The 9,176-nt window shown below is 35.3% G+C and overlaps 1 pseudogene; it reads left to right on the top strand.

Moving 5' to 3' along the window:
* The first annotated feature begins 1,049 nt into the window (after nt 1–1,049).
* On the top strand, nt 1,050–8,153 carry LOC137743881 (uncharacterized; annotated as a pseudogene).
* Nucleotides 8,154–9,176: the final 1,023 nt, after the last annotated feature.

Raw genomic sequence — 9,176 nt, 5'->3', positions numbered from 1 at the left:
TTTCGAGGGTTTTTTCCGAACCCCCAACGCTTGTTAGCTCATCTGACAACTCGGTCGGCATTCAGGATATATATAGAAAAAAAAAGGAGGTACAATTAAAACAAATAGCTGCGTTTACATTTGCAGTTACGTTACCGTAATTTCTTGGTAGTTACATTTGCAGTTACATTTGCGGAAACCAAACTGCTAGATACGAACCCGGTGTCTATAAATATATTTCCAACATATTCAATGCAAAAGCCACAACTTGATCTCCTCCTTCGTATACCTTCTGTAAACAAGTTTAATCAAGTTTATCATTAGCAGCTATGCCTTCTAGTAAGAAAGATGCAGCAACGGTCCTTTATCCTGTCACGAAATGCGGTTCGTCGTCCCATTCTCAGAGTGGTGGAGGTCCGAATCCGCCAAATGTTCAGGGTGCTCTAGCAAGGGACAAGAAGAAATCTGGGTAAAGCTAGCGAAAAATCATATATGCATGGCTGCTACAAAAATTTCTTCAAGATAAATAAGCACATTATTTTCTTAGGTTCAATTAGTATTATTTTATTGTGAAAATGGGTGGATTTGCTAAGAACAAATCCCACTTAGGATGTAACAGAAGAAGGAAATTAGTATATTCTTTCGTTTTGTTCCACAGTTGATGTTTCTTAATTGATTGTTTTTAAGAATCTAGTAATTCATGAATATTCTCATTGATGATGTTTATACCACATTTTAATTTTGAGACTCGACTATTCCACAGGAAAATATCAAATATGTAAAAGAATTATGAAATGCATTCAGCATGTGAATCGTATTTAAAAATACGTAAAATAAAAATAAAATAAAATTTACTTTTTTATTTAAAAACGATACAAATAATTTAAACTCAGAACGCAATAATCTGATGATAAACGTTTTCCCCATAAATATAAATTTTTTGCATGGCATCCTGATTCTCGTTCGGCTGCCAATATATTTTTGTACCTGTAAAAATACACAGGAGCAGGAAGTAAGAAATAACAAAATAAAAAAATAAAAAAAATAAAAATAAAAAACTAAAAGCTGGAAGTACAGAATACGTGGCACAACTCCGGATGTGTTTAGAACTTTCCACCAACACATCATCCCTTCCGTTCCCTTTAACTCCGTCACAACAACGATCTTTACTTTCTGCCGCCAAATCCCACCCCTTCACATCCACGCTGTTATTCTCATACCGCTTAATCCTCTCTCTCCTCTTTCTCTCTCAGCTATAGGCGGAAGAAGATGAAGACCTCCTCGCACTGTGAAACCCTAAAAGGAACGAAACGGTAATTTTCAGCGACTTTTCCTTTCTCTTTCATCCGCTCCAGCAGTTTGAAACCCCTAGGTTTTTTTCTGCAATTTATATTTCCATTATTGAACCTTTAATGCTTATTTTTCCTAGGGTTTCTTCAATTTTTTGATTTTTAAGAATCATTGAATTTTGTTTCTTCTTTTTTTTTTTTTTTGGCATGTAGTTGTTAGGTTACTGATTACTTTAGTTTGCTCTTAACTCTCTTTTTTTTTTTTCTTTGTTCATCATTTTTGTTTTGGTTTTTGAATTGGAAATTTAGGGGAGTGGTGGGTTTAGATGCTAATTTTGAGGACTTAGTTTGCTTCGTAGTATAATATGTAGAAACGCATCATGTTAGTCTGGAAGCAATAATGTGCAGAGTATTTCCTTAAAAGGTGACATACAAATCGAAGAAACCGAATAATTGTTCCATTAATTGAATACAACAGATGATGTCGCAGTAATTAGATACAGGTAATTATGATGCAGTGTTGATTTTCCCTTGCCTTTCGTAAGGATGAGCTGTTCTTGGATTCTCTACTTAGAAGATTAGGTTGCGGCTATTAAACATGAAGGACAGACTAAATCTTGTTTATTTTCTGTCTTCCAGAAGAGTGAAATTTTGGCTCACAGTGAGGGCGTATGCTATCTGGACGATCATGGGGTCAGTTTGCTATGTTGCTTCGAAGAAAAGAACCCACCCAAATCGAACTGAAGGTCAAACATTGCGCAGGAATGCCATACGTTCACCGTCATGGAATTTTCAATGGGATAATCGACAGCGTGTTTCTAGTGAAATTGGTATTCCATATCAAGTCTCTCGTGGAATCTGTACTAATGATAGCATGGAGTTAAAAGGTGCATTAAGTTCTGAAAGGGGTAATTTCTCAAATCCGGGAAGCCCACTGGAAAATTTTGGAACACCTATATCTCAAAAGTCCCCTCTTCATGGAGGAACAGGTACAAATCTGAGTCCATCTCCAGGTAACGTTACCCCCACTTTGGTAAATGAAAGCTTCTGAACTCCCTACTTTTCATCATGAGATTAATTTACATAAGATTGAATGTAGTGAATACCTAATGACCTCTTTTACTTGGTTTATAAACTATTACATCAGAAATGCCTGTAAAAATTAAAATTTAACTTTGCAATCCTCAGTGTCATGCAAATTGCACAGTGGTATCATGTTTGCATTGATAGGACAAACGTCATTAATTATTTCAATCCTTAGGTTTTAACAAACGTCATTAATTATTTCAATAATAAAATATTTTTTATTTCTAAATGTATTCATTTAGTGTTACAACTATTACATTTGGTGTACTTATATTTATGGCTAAATTTTTTTATCATAAATTTTTATTTTTGGTTTGTACCCATTTTTAATTTGCAACCTTTTTTACTTTGTACCAATTTTCTTTTCAGTTTATTATGTACCCATATATTAATTTCATTTTATGTCCATATTTTTTAAAGTTTTATTTGTATTTGTACCCATATTTTTTTTTATTTGTACTCATTTTTAATGTTGTTAAATGTACCATGCTAATTATATGTATTTATTTTATGTTTTAAAATATATTAGTAGTTATTTTTTAAAATATACATTATTTTCTTGCTATAATTTTGTGAAGAACAATATTACTCTAATATTTATTTTGAAGTATTTATTATATTTTAAAAATATTATTTAGTTTTTTTAAATTTCATAATTTGTGGGACATTAAATGCATAAATGAATGAGTTAAATCTCTTAAATGATGTTAATCACCTCAATCAAAATATTAAACAAACAAGGTTTTAGTTAAACAATTAGGTTGATTAAGGACGGAACCAAAATGACCCTAATATTAAAAATGAACTAGTAACTGCTAATTAAGAAAATACTATTTGAATTCAATCAGTCTGCATTTTTTTAAAAATAATTTGAAAACTTGGTTTTATATGGGTCCCAACAGTAGCAAATGAAAGCCTCGTGAAACTCTATGCATCAACTTTCTCCATGATTTTTTTCCACCTTATGGTAATATACTCTGTTATTTCACGATGCATTTATTTTCACATTCCAAAATCTTTCCAAAGTCTTTGTTAATTTACATTCAACATATAAAGATTGGTCTCCACGCCACCTCTGAAGATATACATTGGTGCTCTTCTTCAAACATTCGTTAAACCGCGTTTGTCGGGGAAGATTATTTTCTGCATGGATCGATGTCCTTGAACATTTATTGTGTAATATTATATGAAATCTCAGAAGGCTTGAAAGTCAACATATTACCGAAAAGGAAGTTTCAATATATATCACAGAGAAACTTCGGAAGATAAGAATGGAGGGAAAATATTAACAGACATTCCCCATACAATTTGAATCTCCACATATATATTAAATTATATAAAAATGTCGGCCTTGTCAGAAATTTGTTTTCCTTTTCGAGGATTTTTTCCGAACCCCCAACGCTTCTGAGCTCATCAGACAACTCGGTCAGCATTCAGGATATATATAGAAAAAAAAAGGAGTTACAATTAAAACAAATAGCCGCGTTTACATTCGCAGTTACGTGGAAACGAAACTGCTAGATACGAGCCCGGTGTCTATAAATACATTTCCAACATATTCAATGCAAAAGCCACAACTTGATCTCCTCCTTCGTATACCTTCTGTAAACAAGTTTAATCAAGTTTATCATTAGCAGCTATGTCTTCTAGTAAGAAAGATGCAGCAACGGTCCTTTATCCTGGCACGAAACGCGGTTCGTCGTCCCATTCTCAGAGTGGTGGAGGTCCGAATCCGCCAAAGGTTCAGGGTGCTCTAGCAAGGGACAAGAAGAAATCTGGGTAAAGCTAGCGAAAAATCATATATGCATGGCTGCTACAAAAATTTCTTCAAGATAAATAAGCACATTATGTTCTTAGGTTCAATTAGTATTATTTTATTGTGAAAATGGGCGGATTTGCTAAGAACAAATCCCACTTTGGATGTAACAGAAGAAATAAATTAGTATATTCTTTCATTTTGTTCCACAGTTGATGTTTCTTAATTGATTGTTTTTAAGAATCTAGTAATTCATGAATATTCTCATTGATGATGTTTATACCACATTTTAATTTTGAGACTCGACTATTCCACAGGAAAATATCAAATATGTAAAAGAATTATGAAATGCATTCAGCATGTGAATCGCATTTATCAATATGTAAAATAAAAATAAAATAAAATTTACTTTTTTATTTGAAAACGATACAAATAATTTAAACTCAGAACACAATAATCTGATGATAAACGCTTTCCCCATAAATATAAATTTTTTGCATGGCATCCTGATTCTCGTTCGGCTGCCAATATATTTCTGTATCTGTAAAAATACACAGGAGCAGGAAGTAAGAAATAAAAAAAATAAAAAAAATAAAAAAAATAACTAAAAGCTGGAAGTACAGAATACGTGGCGCAACTCCGGATGCGTTTAGAACTTTCCACCAACACATCATCCCTTCCGTTCCCTTTAACTCTGTCACAACAACGATCTTTACTTTCTGCCGCCAAATCCCACCCCTTCACATCCATGTTGTTATTCTCATACCGCTTAATCCTCACTCTCCTCTTTCTCTCTCAGCGATAGGCGGAAGAAGATGAAGACCTCCCTCGCAGTGTGAAACCCCAAAAGGAACGAAACGGTAATTTTCAGCGACTTTTCCTTTCTCTTTGGTTCGCTCCAGCAATTTGGAACCCCTAGGTTTTTTCTGCAATTTATATTTCCATTATTGAACTTTAATGCTTATTTTTCCTAGGGTTTCTTTAATTTTATGATTTTTAAGAATTATTGAATTTTGTTTCTTCTTATGCTTTTTTTTTTTTTTTTTTTTTTTTCCGCATCTAGTTGTTAGGTTACTGATTACTTTAGTTTGCTCTTAACTCTCTTTTCTTTTCTTTTTTTCTTTGTTCATCATTTTTGTTTTGGTTTTTGAATTGGAAATTTCGGGGAGTGGTGGGTTTAGATGTTAATTTTGAGGACTTAGTTTGCTTCGTAGTATAATATGTAGAAACGCGTCATGTTAGTCTGGAAGCAATAATGTGCAGAGTATTTCCTTAAAAGGTGACATACAAATCGAAGAAACCGAATAATTGTTCCATTAATTGAATACAACAGATGATGTCGCAGTAATTAGATACAGGTAATTATGATGCAGTGTTGATTTTCCCTTGCCTTTCGTAAGGATGAGCTGTTCTTCGATTCTCTACTTAGAAGATTAGGTTGCGGCTATTAAACATGAAGGACAGACTAAATCTTGTTTATTTTCTGTCTTCCAGAAGAGTGAAATTTTGGCTCACAGTGAGGGCGTATGCTATCTGGACGATCATGGGGTCAGTTTGCTATGTTGCTGCGAAGAAAAGAACCCACCCAAATCGAATTGAAGGTGAAACATTGCGCAGGAATGCCATACGTTCACCGTCATGGAATTTTCAATGGGATAATCGACAGCGTGTTTCTAGTGAAATTGGTATTCCATATCAAGTCTCTGGTCGAATCTGTACTAATGATAGCATGGAGTTAAAAGGTGCATTAAGTTCTAAAAGGGGTAATTTCTCAGATCCGGGAAGCCCACTGAAAAATTTTGGAACACCTATATCTCAAAAGTCCCCTCTTCATGGAGGAACACGTCCAAATCTGAGTCCATCTCCAGGTAACGTAACCCCCGTTTGGTAAATGAAAGCTTCTGAACTTCCTACTTTTCATCATGAGATTAATTTACATAAGATTGAATGTAGTGAATACCTAATGACCTATTTTACTTGGTTTATAAACTGTTACATCAGAAATGCCTGTAAAAATGAAAATTTAACTTTGCAATCCTCAGTGTGATGCAAAATTGCATAGTGGTATCACGTTTGCATTGATAGGACTTTCTGATAGTCCTGAATGAGAATGATTGATCTTTTCTTGGTATTTGTAAACACTTTGAAGAACAACACAGTAGCCTTATACCAAATATATGCCTCTCTCTGCTTCCTAGTTTTCTGCTTTACATATCATCAAAATAAGATAAAGAAAGCTCAAATGTACAATTTTCTGCTGTCAAAATAGAAATTCTGGACGTGTCTTTGGTTTATGGATCGACAATTTTTGTCTTAACAGAACATATAACTTAAATTTTGAGGACATATTTCTTCTATTTTCTTTTATTTTGAGCACATGTTAAGAAAGGACATTGATAACCTGCAGTTCCTTGTTTTACAATTATTTGTCCAGTGGAAAATTGGTAGCCCTCACGAGGAGGTCTTTGGATGCTTGCTTCTGATGTTTTGCGCATGCACACACTTATCAGACATACTTCCATTTTATGTTAGGTAGTCACATAAGTTTAATCGTTGGATTGCTGGCATTTGTTGCTTCGTTTGTTTGTGATTTATTGAGCTGAGTATGTGCATTTTGCAGATTTATCCATTGCAAGAAATTATTCTCCGGATGTGAGTTTGACTCCATTATAACTAGACGTGTTATACTGGGTTTTATGCATTGTTGTCTGATGCTCTGTCCCTTTACCCATTGTCATTAGATTGTGTTGACCTCTTTCCATTTGCATTTCAGGTGAAGAGTTTGACAGAATAATCGGCAATTGCAAATTCATTTGCATCAAATGTTTCGTTGTCCATGCCTACTAATTTTTCAACACCAACTGCAGAACCATCATGTACCCCTAGCTATCCACTATTTCCCAACTCAACCCCATCAAGACGAGCCCGTCGTTCACCAGGACATGAGCTGTTGAGACAGGTTTCTGATAGTCGGGTATTGGGATTAAAATCTCCAAACAACAACTCAATATCTGAAGGAAGACAATCATTTGTACTCTCTACTTGCAGCAATGACATGGCGCCTGTATCTCTAGGTGGGTCCTCTGATGGCTGTTCTATGTGTACCTTTTCTGAGCTCGTGACCTATTCTCAAAGGGAAAGATGGTCTTTTGACAGTGAGAACTTTGGTTCTATCCATGGAAAGCTAATTGGATCCAGCAGCAGGTTCTCATGTTCTCCTTCCATAGATTTGCAGTCTTGTGGAGTCTGCTCAAAGCTTTTAACAGAGAGATCTTCATGGAGCATCCAGAAAATTATTGCCGGCAGTGACATCAGTGGTTTCTGTGTTGGTATGTGGACATTTGTACCATGCCGAGTGCTTGGAGACTATGACATTGGAGGTTGATAAGTCTGACCCGGCTTGCCCAATTTGTATGGTCGTAGAGAAGCAAGTATTAAAGATGTCGAGAAAAGCTTTGAGAGCCGAAGCAGAGCTCAAAGCCAGAAACCCTAAGATATCCAAAAATAGAGTTGTACATAGCTACTTTGATGATGATTACGATGTTTTTGAGCATCAGAAGAATGCCGATAGGAAAGTAAAAGTATCTAAGATGGAACCCAGTTCCAGCACTCGGAACAACTCTACGAAACCTTTCTTGAAACGGCACTTCTCGCTTGGGTCAAGGTGGAGTAGATCCCTATCAGAAAACGATTATGCTAGGAGGAAGTGGTTCTGGACCAGACATCGCAAAGATTGAGCTCCCGAACCCCAGCTGGTAAGGAAGAGGCAAGCAGAAGTCTAATTATAGATGTTATACCAGCACCATTAGGTTTTTTCTTCTGGAATTTGTAGTGTAAGCTTCGTTAATAAATTCAGTTTCATTTCAAAAGTTCCTTTTTGCAGAATTCCCAGATATCTGTCGTAAAAACCATGCCTGTGCGTACTTACGTGTTTGCGAATTCATCAATTGTTGTCATGGGTTCGGAGAAAGATGGAATCCAATTCCTCGTATGTTGTTCTGAATGTGGTAGAATCTAGTTTTGCAGTTGCAACTGTTTTAGTTAAGAGAGCATTTTCGGTGATTAATCAAAGGTTAAGTAGAACTTGGTTATGTACGAGAGATGTTATTGTTTGTATTGATGATGGAACCACAATGCGACGTTTTCAGAATATGAACAATGATATTGTAGCTTGTAAATTTGTAACGTTGTTTCTTCCACGGAATAATGATAGAACTGTTTAATTTTTTCGGGTGTTACAGATTTGGATCCGCCGTGGGTATGGTAATGTGGGCGAGGGATTTACTAAGAACCTCACTGGAACTCCTGTGGACTCCGCCAGCTCCTCCCATCGACATGGTCAAGAGGTGCATTGTTCTGCATTTTCCCGCTTTTCTCGATTCCATCTAGAAGAAATTTGGGTTGCTGGAACTCAGAGTAGAGAGAGATTATAGTTCAATCCGAGCAAAAACCATAGGACTCTTAGTTTTATTATTCAGCTTATTAGCCTGACACAACAACAAAGGTTTCACTATTCTTATATTGATGGTAGAAAAACTATGGGGTAGAGTAAGATACTGGGCAGCCCTTCTGGGCATTGTTTTCAAATGAGTTTAGGGATTATTCTCCTTCCCATTAGTGTGGGATATCTTAGCTAGTTTTGCTAGATGGAGGATTTCTTTTGTAATTTATGTTATTGTCTAAATAACTTGTTATCGTTTCTTATGACAATAAATAAGAGAGATTTTTTCCTCCCCATTGTCAGCTCTCAATAAGAGAGATTTTTTTTTTTAAGAGAAAGATTCCAAATTGAATTACATTTATCAGTTTTATTTTTGTGATGTTGTTTCCTAGCAGTAGTAGCCAAGATGATGAGTGATTTTTCAATATACCCAGAACACGGGGTGGTATACCACGTGTCTCTATACAAGTAGTGAGATTCTTGTATTAAAAAATAAAGTTTCTCACCATTTACATCATAACGCGTGGTGTACTACTTCTCTTATGGGCATAAGGAAAAATTCTTCAAGATGACACCCAAGTTAAAGAAATTGGATGGAGAGCTACATTTAATTATAGGTATGTAA

Source organism: Pyrus communis, chromosome 8 (assembly GCF_963583255.1).
Source record: "Pyrus communis chromosome 8, drPyrComm1.1, whole genome shotgun sequence".
Classification (NCBI taxonomy): domain Eukaryota; kingdom Viridiplantae; phylum Streptophyta; class Magnoliopsida; order Rosales; family Rosaceae; genus Pyrus; species Pyrus communis.
The sequence above is the reverse complement of the archived record's forward strand: the minus strand, read 5'-3'. Positions and strand labels throughout refer to the sequence as shown.